This window comes from Durio zibethinus, chromosome 28 (assembly GCF_047325235.1).
Source record: "Durio zibethinus cultivar Kanyao isolate XHJ-2024 chromosome 28, ASM4732523v1, whole genome shotgun sequence".
NCBI lineage: Eukaryota > Viridiplantae > Streptophyta > Magnoliopsida > Malvales > Malvaceae > Durio > Durio zibethinus.
In genome coordinates, this window is record NC_143189.1 from 614,950 (window position 1) to 629,056 (window position 14,107).

The window sequence follows — 14,107 nt, forward strand, 5'->3', positions numbered from 1 at the left end:
TGTCAATTCATCTAAGTGCTCACTAGCACCCATACCTGGGCTTGGCTTAATTCCACTAAACTTGAACACTGTTCCTAAGCCTCTGAAGTCTTGATCACTACCCATACCATTGTTTTAGGCTAGTGCATTGTGACCTAGGCCTCCAATAGGCCTTAAGGCCTAGTCCCCCTGGCAATCGAACCCTTTCCTACTAGAATAGGAACTGTTCCTTGACTAAGAGAAAACCCATGGGCTTGGACTACCTTGCAAATTATGACACAAGCACATGCCTCAATCACCATCAAGACATGTTGGCCCTTGGTCTCTATACATGCTTTAACCACCATCAACACATGCTAGCCCTTTGTGTGGGTAGTTTCCTTAAACACCATCAACACATGCTAGGCCATGTACCACACACGAGTTGGGCTACGCACAATGCACCATGACCAGGCAATAGGTGGGTTTAGCCCCATTTTCATATTTTTGCAATACGAATGCCATTTTTATGTTTTGTAAATTAGCATAAGTGCTCACTAGGGCCTACACCTAGGCATGGCTCAATTCTGTCGAACCTGAACATCGTGCTTAAGCCTTTTGAGTTTTGATCACTGCCCGTACCATTATTCTAGGCTAATTCCCTATGGCTTGGGCCCCTAGTAGGCCTCAAGGCCTAGTCCACCTAGCAATCAAACCATTTCCCACTAGAACTAATACTACTCATTGACTTAGAGAGAACCCTTAAGCTTAGACTAGCTTATAAGTGACACATATACATGCCTCGACCACCATTGAGACATGTTGAACCATGGTCTTCTCATATGATTTGACCACCATCGGCACATGCTGGCCCTTTGTATGGGTAGCTCCCTTGAACACCATTGGCACATGCTAGAATATGCACCAAGCATAGGTATCTTAGGCTCAAACCATGCAATATATGTACCATGATCAGGTAGTAGGTAGGTTTAGGCACATCTTCATATTTTTACTTTGCCAATGCCATTTTTATGGCTTGTAAATTCATATAATGCTCACTAGTGCCTGTACCTAGGTTTGGCTCAATTCTGCCAAACCTAAACATCGTGCCTGAGATGCTGAAGTCTTGATCATTGCCCATACCACTATTTTAGACTAGTTCCCCATGACTTGGAACTTCAGTACGCCTTAAGACATAGTCCCCTAAGCTGTCAAACTGTGTCCCACTTGAACTGGAATAGCTCTTTGACTTAGAAAGAACTTATAGGCCTAGACCAGTTTATCAACCATGGAACATGCACATGCCTTGAATGCCATTGAAACATGTTGGCCTTTGGTCTTGGCATATGTTTCAACCACCCTTGGCACATGCTAGGCCATACACCAAACACAAGTATCCTAGGCTTGGGCCATGCACCATGCATACCATGACTAGGTAATAGGTGGGTTTAGGCACATCTTCATATTTCTACCATGTCAATGCCATTTTTATGGCTTGTAAATTCATATAAGGCCTCAGTAGTACCAGCACTTAGGCCTGGCTTAATTCTGCCAAACCTGAACACCATACCTAAGCCTCTAGAGTCTTGATCACTGCTAATAACACTATTTTGGGCTAGTTCTCTATAGCTTGGGCCCTAAGTAGGCCTTAAGGCATGGTCCTCTTGACATTCAGCCCTATCTCGCTAGAACTAGAACTATTCCTTGACTCAGAGAGAACCCTAGGGCTTGGGCTAGCTTGTAGACTTTGACTCAAGCCTATCCTTGATAACCATTAAGACATGTTGGCCCTTGGTCTTAGCACATGCTTCAACTACCATCGACATATGTTTACCCTTTGTGCGGGTAGTTCCATCAATCACCATTGATATATGCTAGGCTGCACACCACACTCGAGTATCCTAGGCTTGAGTCATGCATAATGTGCACCACAATTAGGTAGTAGGTGGGTTTAGGCATATCATATTTCTGTCATGCCAATGCCATTTTTATAGCCTATAAATTCACATAAATGCTTACCAATGCTCGTACTTGGGCCTAGTTCAATTTTGCCAAAGCTAAACACTATGCTTGAGCCTATGAAGTCTTGATCACTACCCATACCATGGTTTCAAGCTAGTTCCCCATGACCTGGGCCTCTATTAGGCCTCAAGGCCTAGTCCCCTAGCAATCAAACCCTTTCCCACTTGAACTAGAATTGCTCTTTGACTCAAAGAAAACCTTTAGGTATGGACTAGTTTGACTATGACACATGCACATGCTTTAACCATCATCGAGACATGTTGGCCTTGGTCTCCGCATAAGGTTTGATTGCCATTGGCACATGCTAGCCTTTTATATAGGCAGTTTCCTCAAACACCATCAGCATATATTAGGTTGCATGCCAAGCATGGGTATCTTGGGCTCGAACTGCGCATCGTGTACACCTAGACCAGACAGTAGGTGGGTTCAAGCACATCTTTATATTTCTGCCATGCTAATGCCATTTTTATGGCTTGTAAATTTATATAATGCTCACTAGTGCTTGCACCTGGGCTTGGCTTAATTCCATCGAACTTGAACATTATGCTTGAGCTACTAAATTCTTGATCACTGCCTATACTACTATTTCAGGCTAGTTTCCCATGATGTAGACCTTTAGTATGCCTTAAGGCCTAGTTCTTTTGGCTATCGACTCTATCCCGCTAGAACTATAACTAATCTTTAACTTAAAAAGACCCCTAGGTCTAGACAGCTTGTTGTCTATGGCACATGCACATACGTAAAATACCATTAGAGGATGTTAGCCCTTAGTTTTGGCATATGCTTTAACCACTATCCACACATGTTGGTCATTTGTGTAGGTAGTTCTATCAAACACCATCAGTAAATGCTAAGTCATGCAGCAAGCATAGTTATCCTAAGCCTGAGTCATGCACCATGCGCACCATGATTAGGTAGTAGGTGGGTTCAAGCACATCTTCATATTTCTACCATGCTATTGCCATTTTTATGATTTGTAAATTCATATAATGCTCACCAGCACTCATACCTAGGCTTGGCTCAATTCTATCAAACTTGAACACTAGGCTTGAGCCACTAGAGTCTTGATCACTGCCCATACCACTATTCTAGGCTAGTTACCAGTGACTTGGACCTCTAGTATGCTTCTAAGCCTAGTCTCCTTAGTTGTCAGACCTTATTCTAGTAGAGCTGGAACTACTCCTCGACTCAGAGAGAACCTCTACGCCTAGACTAGTATATGGGCCATGACACATGCACATGTCTTGACCGTCATTAGGACATGTTGGCCGTTGGTCTCGACACATGGTTTGACCACTATCGACATGTGCTTTGACTACCATCGACACATGCTAGCCCCTGGAATGGATAGTTCCCTCGAGCACCAACTGTACATGTTACGCCATGCACCATGCATGGGTACCTTAGTCCTAGGCTATGCATCTTATGTACGACTGAACAGTAGGTAGGTTCATATGCATCTTGATGTTTTTGCCATGCCAATGCCATTTTTATGGCTTGTAAATTCATATAATAGTCCCCTAAGCCTTCTTGTGAAGTTTCATGGCATGATGACTTGCTTTCTATTTTTCATGATTTTTAGAATTTTTCACAATTTAGGATTTTTCAAAAATTTTTTTAAAAGAAGTTTTGGATCCATGTGCATGGATGCTGCCACTTGTATGTAATGGGCATATGAGTGGTGCTATGGTTGTGCTTATTGGTAGGCTTTATGCTTGATGCATAAAATTGTTGACCCATTATCCTCTTCAATCTCCTTTCATATGGTTATCATACCTTGAAGGCACAATTAGGATCTTATGTTACATACCTAAATTAATAGAAACATGATGTCTTTCAATCCTACATCCATCTTGTGTCCTTAAGGGCTATGGGTCAAACCTCGATTATGCCCCATGTCCTAATCGTGCCTCCTAAACCTTCATGGCCACATTGGTGCACTGGTGTTCAATCGTGCTCTTAGATAAGGAACATTTTGTGGCCACAGGCTCTTGGCCCTTATTCATCCGATGCTATGCATTTTACGTGCTCAACATGCATGATGCTTGTGCTCTATGTTGGCTCTTTCCACTACTCAGTTGGTGTGTTGAGGCCCATGCAGTGCCAATATCTTGAAAGAATGCTACTTAGTTGATTTGGCTAGTAGTAATATGCTTGTCTCAAAGATTAAGCCATGCATGTGAAACTATAAACTAATTCAGATTGTGTAATTGTGAATGGCTCATTAAATCAATTATAGTTTGTTTGATGGTATCTATTACTCGAATAACCATAGCAATTCTAGAGCTAATATGTGCAACAAACCTTAACTTTTGAAAAGGATGCATTTATTAGAAAAAAAGTCAAAGTGGTCTTTGCCTATTGCTTTGATAATTCATGATAACTTGACGAATCGCACAGCCTTTGTGCCAATGACGCATCATTCAAAATTTTGCCCTATCAACTTTCAATGGTAGAATTGTGGCCTATTATGGTGGTGATGGGTGACAGAGAATCAAGGTTCAATTCTAGAGAGGGAGCCTGAGAAATGGCTACCACATCCAAAAAAGGCAGCAGGTGCATAAATTACCCAATTCTAACATGGAGAGGTAGTGACAACAAATAACAATATTAGGATTTATGAGTCTGGTAACTAGAATAAGTACAATCTAAATCCCTTAATGATGATCAATTGAAAGGCAAGTCTGATGCTAGCAGCCAAAGTAATTCTATCTCCAATAGCATTTATTTAAGTTATTACAGTTAAAAAGCTAGTAGTTAAAACTAGGGTTAGGTCATTTGGTCTACCTCATAGTGAGCACTGATATACTTATCCCTACTATCGGTGATGCACTCCTAACCTTAATTGGCTAGGTTATTCATCTGGCACTATTACTTTAAAGAAATTAGAGTGCTCAAAGTAGGCCTACACTTGTATACATTAGCATGGGATAACATCATAGGATTTTGATCCTATTGTGTTGACCTTTGGGAACAAAGTAATGATTAATAAAGACAATCAAGGGCATTCATATTTTATAGTCAGAGGTGAAATTATTGAATTTAAGAAAGATGAACAACTATGAAAGCATTTACCAATGATGTTTTCATCAATCAAGAACGAAAGTTGAGGGCTCAAAGATGATCAAATACTATCCTAATCTCAACCATAAATGATGCTGACCAGGGATTGGCAGATATTACTTTTAAGACTCTGCTAGCACCATATGAAAATCAAACTTTTTGGGTTCTAGAGAGAGTATGGTCATGAGTTTGAAACTTAAAGGGATTAAGGAAAGACACCACCAAAAATAAAGCCTGCAGCTTAATTTGACTCAAAATGGGAAAACATACTAGGTCTAGACATACTAAGGATTGATGGACTAAGAGTTCTTTCTTGACTCTATTGGTGGTGGTGCATGGCCATTCTTAGTTAGTAGAGCGATTTGTCTAGTTAATTCCATTAACAAATGAGATCACAGCTTGTTAACTAGCTACGCAGAGGTGATCCTTCATGGCTAGCTTCTTAGAGGGACTATGGCCACTTAGGCCAAGAAAGTTTGAGGCAATAATAGGTCTACAATGCCCATAGATGTTCCAAGCCACATGTGTGCTACACTGATGTATTCAACGAGTCTATAGCATTGGCCAACAAGTTAGGTAATCCTTGAAATTTAATCATGATGGGGATAGATCATTGTAAATATTGGTCTTCAATGAGGAATTCCTAGTGAGCATGAGTCATCAGCTTGCATTGACTACATCCCTACCCTTTGTACACATCGCTCGTTACTCCTACCAATTGAATGTTCTGGCAAAGTGTTCAAAAATAAGGAGATAGTGACAATAAATAACAAGATTGGGCTCTATGAGTTTGGCAATTAGAATGAGTTAATCTAAATCCCTTAATGAGGATTCGTTGGAAGGCAAGTCTAGTGCCAGCAGCTATGGTAATTCTAGCTCCAATAATGTATATTTAAATTGTTGTAGATAAAAAGCTCATAGTTGGAACTAGGTTTAGGTCATCTAGTTCACCTCACGATGAGCAACGATTTACTTGTCCCTATTATCAATAATGTGATCTTGGCCTCATTTGACTGAGTCATTCCTTTAGTGCTGTTACTTTGAAAAAATCAAAGTGCTCAAGTAAGCCTACACTTGTATTCATTAGCATAAGGTAACATTATAGGATTTCAATCCTAATGTGTTGGCCTTTGAGATCGAAGTAATGATTGATAGGGATAGTCAGGGGCATTCATATTTCACAGTCAGAGGTGAAATTCTTGGATTTATGAAAGATGAATAACTATGAAAGCATTTGCCAAGGATGTTTTCATTAATCAAGAGTGAAAGTTGAGAGCTTGAAGATGATCAAATACTGTCCTAGTGTCAACCATAAATGATGTAGACTATAGATTGATGGATGTTACTTTTAAGACTCTGTCGACACCTTATGAGAAATCAAAGTCTTTAGGTTTCAAAGGAAGTATGGTCGCAAGGCTGAAACTTGAAAGAATTGATGGAAGGGCACCACCAAGAGTGGAGCTTACAGCTTAATTTGACTCAACACAAGAAAACTTACTAGGTCTAGACATAGTAAGGATTGATAGATCAAAAGATCTTTCTTAATTTTATGGGTGATGTTGCATGGCCATTCTTAGTTGGTGGAGTGATTTGTCTTGTTAATTCCATTAACAAACGAGACCTTAGCTTGCTAACTAGCTACACAAAGGTGATCCTTTATGGATAGCTTCTTAGAATGACTATGGCCACTTAGGCCAAGGAAGTTTGAGGCAATAATAGGTTTGTGATGCCTTTAGATGTTCTAGGTTGCATGCACGCTAGACTAATGTATCTAACGAGAGGTAATCTTTGAAATTTCACCATGATGGGGATAGATCATTGTAATTATTGGTCTTGAATGAGGAATTCCTAGTAAGCGTGAGTCACTAGCTCACGTTGACTATGTCCTTACCTTTTGTACACATCACCTATCATTTTTACTAATGGAATGGTTAGGTGAAGTGTTTGGATCGTGGCAATGTGGATGGTTCGTTCTCATGATGTTATAAGAAGTCTACTGAACCTTATCATTTAGAGGAAGGAGAAGTCATAACAAGGTTTCTTTAGGTGAACCTGTGGAAAGATCATTGTATAAACTTGCTTAATTAACAACCCACAAATGCGTTAACAAAACACTGAGGGGGTGAGGGTGCCTTTATGCCTTAAGCCCCTTCTGACCCTGGGCGTGCATGACGATCGATTTGTTTAGCCTCTTAGGTAGGTGAAATGATTGATATCATCACTTGTAGCTAAATAACAAACCCCTAGCATGAATCTCACCATGAAATTGAAACAAAAAAGAGAGCATGTGCCATCAACATCCCATTCATAGTGTGTGTGCAGGTGACACCGTGACTCTTTTTGTCCTAAAAAACCAAAACGACTCTCAACAATGGATATCTTAGCTTTTGCAATGATGAAGAATGTAGCAAAATGTGATACTTGGTGTTAATTGCAGAATCTTGTAAACCATCAAGTCTTTGAACACAAGTTGCACCCAAGCCATTAGGCTGAGGGCATGTTTGCTTGGGTGTCATGCATCGTCTCCCTTTCCAGCCCCTCGCCTATCAGGCTTTGGTGAGAGGGGTTAAAGACAGCCTATCGTGATCTCGTTGGTCATAGTTGGCCCAAAAGTAAGTCCTTGACAACGATAGCACTGTGACCTTTGATGGTAAAGCTCTTGAGGTGCCTCATCTCTAGTGACATGTGGTTATTGTCCATCTAACCCCATCGGACCCCATCGAACCCTCTACTTCACTCAATCAATGTTGGTATCATGACCCTAGGTCAAGCAGGACTACACAGTAAGTTTAAGCATATCAATAAGCTCAGGAAAAGAAACCTACCAAGATTTTCCTAAAAAATGATGAGCAAATCAAGAAGAGACTAGCTTGAGAATTAGGTACTCACGACATTCGAATTGTAGTCTAGAAAAGCATCCTCACCAATGGACTAGGCTTAACTCCCTTAGAAAGGAATGTCAAAGAGGGTGAGAGCCCGGTTGTGCCTAAACCTTTTTGCACCACATGGCACTGTCGATGAGTTTGGTTATTTAGGAATGCAACCCCAATTAGGCAATAAATTCTATCCAAGGCTAAATATTAGTGAGAGACCGATAGCAAACAAGTACCATAGGGAAAGATGAAAAGGACTTTGAAAAAATAGTCAAAGAGTGCTTGAAATTTTTAGAAGGGAAATGGATGGGAGCCAATGATGCACCCTAATCGGATGTGGAAAGGTAAGAGCTAGTCCACTGATCGGCTCTAGGTGTGGACTAATATAGGTCACGATGGTGGCCTAAGCTCAGAGTTTCGATATGCCCATAAAGACATTGTCACTACGGTCATGGAATGCAACATGCATTATCTTAACATACCTCATCACCTATGTGCTCTTGACATTAGCCTACGAGCTCCCCATTCAACCCATCTTGAAACACAAGCTAAGGAGTCCGATATGTGTGTGAGTCAATGCGCTAGAAAACCCATAAGGCAAAGGAAGCTGATTGGCAAGATCCCTCACAAGTGCACTACCAATGGACTTTGATCTTCAGAGAAAGGTTTGAGTGTGACATGCCTGTCAGGATCCAAAAAATGGTGAACTATGCTTAAGCAGGGCAAAGCCAAAGGAAACTCTAATGGAGGCCCATAATGATACTAACGTGTAAATTGTTCACCTAACTTGAGTATAGGGACAAAAGACTAATCAAACTGTCTAGCAGTTGTTTCCCTCTAAAGTTTCCCTTAGGATAGCTAGAGCCCTTGGTGAATTCTATTAGGAAAAGCCAATGATTAGGGTCATCGGGGACATAATGCCCTTGACATATTCTCAAACTTTAAATAGATAGAATAGCACGGCTGCTTTGTTGAGCCATGCCACAAAATCGAGAGCTCAAAGGGAGCCAATTTTGGTAATCAAAATTGACGATGCAGGATGAATCAAAAGCCATGTTATGGTGCCCAATTGCATGCTAACCTAAAACCCACAAAAGGTGTTGGTTGATTAAGACAGTAGAACTATCACAAAACCCAAGGTATGAGCATAGATGGAGTGGCCATCAGTGTAGATCTTGGTGGTAGTAGTAAATATTCAAATGAGAACTTTAAAGGCTAAAAAGGGGAAAGGTTCCAAGTGAACGACACTTGCACATGGGTTAGTCAAACCTAAAATATGGGGGAAGCCCATTTGATAGCGTGTCCAGTGTGAGCTTCAAAAAGGAATTAGGTTAAAATTCTTGAATTGGGACACAATGGCTTACAACAATGTTAAAAAGTCTAAAGATGTTGGCAGAGGCCTCGGTAAGAGTTATCTTTTTTATTTAACAACCTACCTACCCTGAAAATAGCTCAACCAAAGGTAAGGTCTAGTAGCTGGAAGAGCATCACACATCATGCAGTGTCTAGTACACCATTGGTGGCCCATGAAAATTTGGAGGAGTAAGTGCCATTCATGCCCTATCATACTCATAACGGCATCTAGTCTCCAAGGTTAATAACCTTTGGTAGTTAGAACAATGTAGGCAAAAGAAGTTAGCAAAATAGATCTATAACCTTGGGAAAAGGATTGGGTTTGAGGGCTAGGCATAGGCGTCTCAGTCCCGAACCCACTGACTACTAGTGCACTACTTGAGCTACTCATCAAGTGACAAATAGTCAACTCAGAACTAGTATAAACAAGGGGAATCTAACTATTTAATTAAAATAAAGTATTGTGATGGTCCCTGCAGATGCTCACACAATGTAATTTCTACCCAATGCTCTGAATGTTAAAGCAAAGAAATTCAAACAAATACGGCTAAATGGTGGGGGTAACTATGGCTCTCTTAAGGTAGCCAAATGCCTTATCATCTAATTAATGACGTACATGAATGGATTAACAAGATTCCCACTGTCCTTGTCTACTATCCAGTGAAACCACAACCAAGGGAATGGGCTTGGCAAAATCTATTGGAAGAAAAGACCATGTTGAGCTTGACTTTAATATGACTTTTTGAATGACATAAGAGGTGTAGTATAAGTGGGATCCCTTAGGAAAAATTGAAATACAACTACTTTTAATGTTATTTTACATATTTCATGAATTGAAGGCTAGGCACAACCTTTTCTTTTGAACCAAAGGTCAGCCTTAATTGATCAATTCAGGCAAAAGACATTGTCAGGTGAGGAGTTTGGCTAGGGTGGCACATTTGTTAAAAGATAATGCAAGTGCCCTAAGATGAGCTCAACTAGAACAAAAAGTGTGGTCTTTGCAAATGACTTAAATATGTGATAGAGTGTTGTAAGTAGCCAAGTGACCTTGTAACCACAATCCATTGAGATTCAGCCCTTTGTTGCTTTGATTCATCCCTCCCCCCACGACACTCACTGAAGTCCTCTCACTTGATTTTTTTACACCACACCCTTCTAAGGTTAAGGATGAATAGTGTTCTCTATTGCAACTGATTTAGTCAGGTGATGACATCCCTCCCTTGAGCATCTAAGTACATGACAACTAAATGCCCTTAGTATTTGTTATAATGACGGGCTTACCCTTGGTGCGAGCACTTATCTTGAACTCCATCGGCATACACTAGCCCTTGGTCTAGGTTGTTGCCTTAAACACCATCGACAACATCTGGCCCTTGGTTAGTGCAGGCAATTGTATCCAACACCATTAACAAATGCTGGCCCATTGTTGCCTCAAACACCATCAGTAGATGCTGGCCCCTTGGTGCGGGATGTTGCCTTAGACACCATCACCAAATGCCAGCACTTGCTTCAACCACTATTAGTGTAAGCAGGCCCTTGGTACGGATTATTGCCTCAAACATTTTTTTGGTAGATGCTAGCATTTGGTGCAGCATATGTACCATGAACCTCTCACTCAAGGCACTTGTCTACCTGTCTATCACCATCAGCACAAAATGATGCTCGGTGCATGTGTCACAGGCTTTGGTCTTAAGTCAAACTTCATATGACCTTAGATAGCGAATTGATTTCATCTACCAAACTCAGCCTACAAAACTCAAGTGCTTAGCATAATTCTAGCTTGTGAAAAATTATGCTATAGTATTGGGCCTTCAAAAAGCCCACAACTTTGATCCTCCTAGGACTGTGTTTAGGTGTGCACACATTTAGGTCAATTGTGCACACATTTAGGTCAATTGTGCACCCATAACTCGGTCATCAGTTCCTACATTTAGGTTTGACCATGCACTCGCACCTTGATCATTAGTGCCAACACCTGAGTCTGACTATGTGCCCACATATCCCTCACCAATGCCCACACCTAGTCCTGGCTTAATTCTACCAAACCTGAACATCGTGCTTGAGCCTTTGGAGTCTTGATCACTGCCCATACCATTTTTCTAGGCTAGTCCCCTGAAACCTGAACCTTTAATAGGCCTTAAGGCCTGGTCCTTATAGCTGTCAGACCTTGACCCACTAGAGCTAGAATAGCTCCTTGACTTGGAGAAAACCCTTGGGCTTGGACCAAGTTGCAGATTGTGACACATGCACATGCCTCAACCACCATCGAGACATGTTAGCCCTTGGTATTGGCATAAGCTTGGACCACCATCGGCACATGTTGGGCTGTGCATCACGCACGGGTATCCCAGGCTCGGGCAACACACCATGTGCACTAAACTAGGCAATGGGTGGGTTTAGGCATATCTTCTTATTTCTATAATACCAATGCTATTTTTATGGCTTGTAAATTCATAAAAGCGCTCACCAGCACCTGCACCTAGGCTTGGCTCAATTATGCCAAACATGATCACCATGCCTAAGCCTCTGGAGTCTTGATCACTACCCATACCACTGTTTTGGGCTAGTTTCCCATTACTTGTGCCTCTACTAGGCCTCAAGGCTTGGTCTTTTTGGTTGTCAGACCTTGTCTTGCTATAACTGGAACTGCTCCTTGACTTAGGGAGAACTTCAGGGCTTGGACCAACTTATGGACCATGACATATGCACATGCCTCGAGCACTATTGTGACATGTTAGCCCTTGGTCTTGGCACATGTTTCAACCACCATCAGCACATGATAGGCTATGCAGCACCATAAGTATCTTGGGCTCGGGCTGTAGGTGGGTTTAGGTCATATTTTTGCCATGCTAATGCCATTTTTATGGTTTGTAAATTTATATAAGCGTTCACCAGTTCTCAAACTTGGGCCTGACTCAATTCTACTAAACATGAACATCATGTTAGAGCCTTTGGAGTCTTGATTGTTGCCCATACCACTATTTTGGGCTAGTTTCCCATGACTTGGCCCTCTAGTAAGCCTTAAGGCCTGGTTCATTTGGCTGTTGGACATTATCTTGCTAGAACTAGAACTGCTTTTTAACTCGAAAAGAACCCCTGGGCCTAGACTAGTGTGTAGACTATGACACATGCACATGCCTCAACCACCATTAGGACTTGTTGGCCCTAGGTCTCGACACATACTTTGACCACCATTGGTACATGTTGGCACTTTATGTGGGTAGTTACTTAACACTTTTGGCACATGCTAGGTCATGCACCATGAACAGGTATCCTAGCCCCTTGCTATATACCATGATTGAGCTACAGGTGGGATCAAGTGTATTTTCATATTTTTACAAAGCTAGTGCCTTTTTTTATGGCTTGTAAATTCATATTAAAGCTCACTAGCGTCTGTACATAGGCTTGGCTCATTTTTGCCAAACTTGAACACTGTGCCTAAGCCTATAGAGTCTTGATCACTGCTTGTATGTCATGAGTCAACCTTGTGGAGGGCCATAACCAGGTATAAGATGTCATGAACCACCTAAATATAGGACCATGACCAGGCATAAGATATACCAAAAAACAGGATAGATGTCATATGCTAGGAAAAAGTATCCCCATTTCAAACATTGTAATGGTTCTAGGTAGCATAGCTATAAAATCTCTTAAGCTCTTTAAAGGGGGTGAGCAATTGGCATATTACTGGGCTACCTCATTGGCTAGGATATTAAACTATCCTTGGTTGACTTATGTGGAAACATCCATCCAAGTGTCGCATGGTCTATTACTTCATTGAAAAAAAGCTTAGTCCATGACATGTGGTATTAAAACATTGCTGAAAAGTGCTAGAGATGGCTATAAGTGGTGGATTTAATGACTGACAGAGGATCGAGGAGCTTAAAGCCACAATGGTTGCCTTTAAACCTTATGTGGTAACTTATGGTTGACTGAGGTAGATTGAGACATCCCAGCGGGAGTTGTCTGATACTCTACATAGCTTAGGTGAGGAGACCAAAGATGCCTTGAGTGTTGTTTATAGAGAATTTGAAAAGCTTAGGGCCCAAGTGAGTGTGTTACAAATGGCTATGGCTAGGTCAAGTTCTAGCTTAATAGAGAAAGGGAAAAGGGCCAAAGTGTTGGAGCCTTAATGTTACGAGGGAGCAAGAGATGCCAAAGACTTGCAAACTTCCTATTTGACATAGAAAAATAATTTTGAGATGTACACATAAAATCAAAGGAGGATAAGGTTGCAATGGCTTTAATGTACCTTGATAGGGATGCCAAGTTGTGGTGGCATTCAAAATTTGTAAATGATGAATGCCCTATCAAAACTTGGGTGGATCTTAAGCAAGAGTTGAAAAACCAATTCTTTCTTGAGAATGTGAAGTATATGGCCCAAAGAAAGCTTTAAGAATTTATGCAAATGGGAATGGTACAAGAGTTTGTGAGGAGCTTTCCTACCCTAATGTTGGACATTAAAGATATTTCTAAAAAAGACAAGATGTTTTATTTCCTTGATGGCCTTAAACCTTGGGCTAAGATAGAATTGCAAAGACAAAAGGTGCAAGAATTGGCCACAGTGATGGCTGCCACTAAACATCTTAATGACTGTAACAATGGGCCCTAAAAAAGAAAAAACCTTCCATCAGGTGGTAGTAACTCTAACTTTAGGAATAGGGAAAAGATGGCCAAAATAGACTGACCCTTTTATGGGGGATCAGATAAAAGGCCTCCTAGTTGAGACGATACCCAACCTAAGGTAAACAATGCATTGAATTTTACGTTAAAGCAACTGCTAGCTTGCTTCTTGTGCCAAGGGCCACATTGGGTGGCTAAATGCCCACATAGAGATG

The 14,107-nt window shown here is 41.1% G+C and overlaps 1 non-coding gene and 3 pseudogenes across 1 annotated transcript; all 4 read left to right on the top strand.

Moving 5' to 3' along the window:
* Positions 1–4,106: 4,106 nt before the first annotated feature.
* Positions 4,107–5,212, top strand: LOC149510592 (18S ribosomal RNA; annotated as a pseudogene).
* A 1,228-nt stretch (positions 5,213–6,440) lies between these two features.
* On the top strand, positions 6,441–7,104 carry LOC149510593 (18S ribosomal RNA; annotated as a pseudogene; the record flags this gene model as incomplete).
* A 299-nt stretch (positions 7,105–7,403) lies between these two features.
* Positions 7,404–7,558, top strand: LOC149510594 (5.8S ribosomal RNA). The gene has a single exon (XR_016335264.1). It is a non-coding gene; the product is annotated as a 5.8S ribosomal RNA (ribosomal RNA).
* A 264-nt stretch (positions 7,559–7,822) lies between these two features.
* Positions 7,823–9,526, top strand: LOC149510595 (25S ribosomal RNA; annotated as a pseudogene).
* Positions 9,527–14,107: the final 4,581 nt, after the last annotated feature.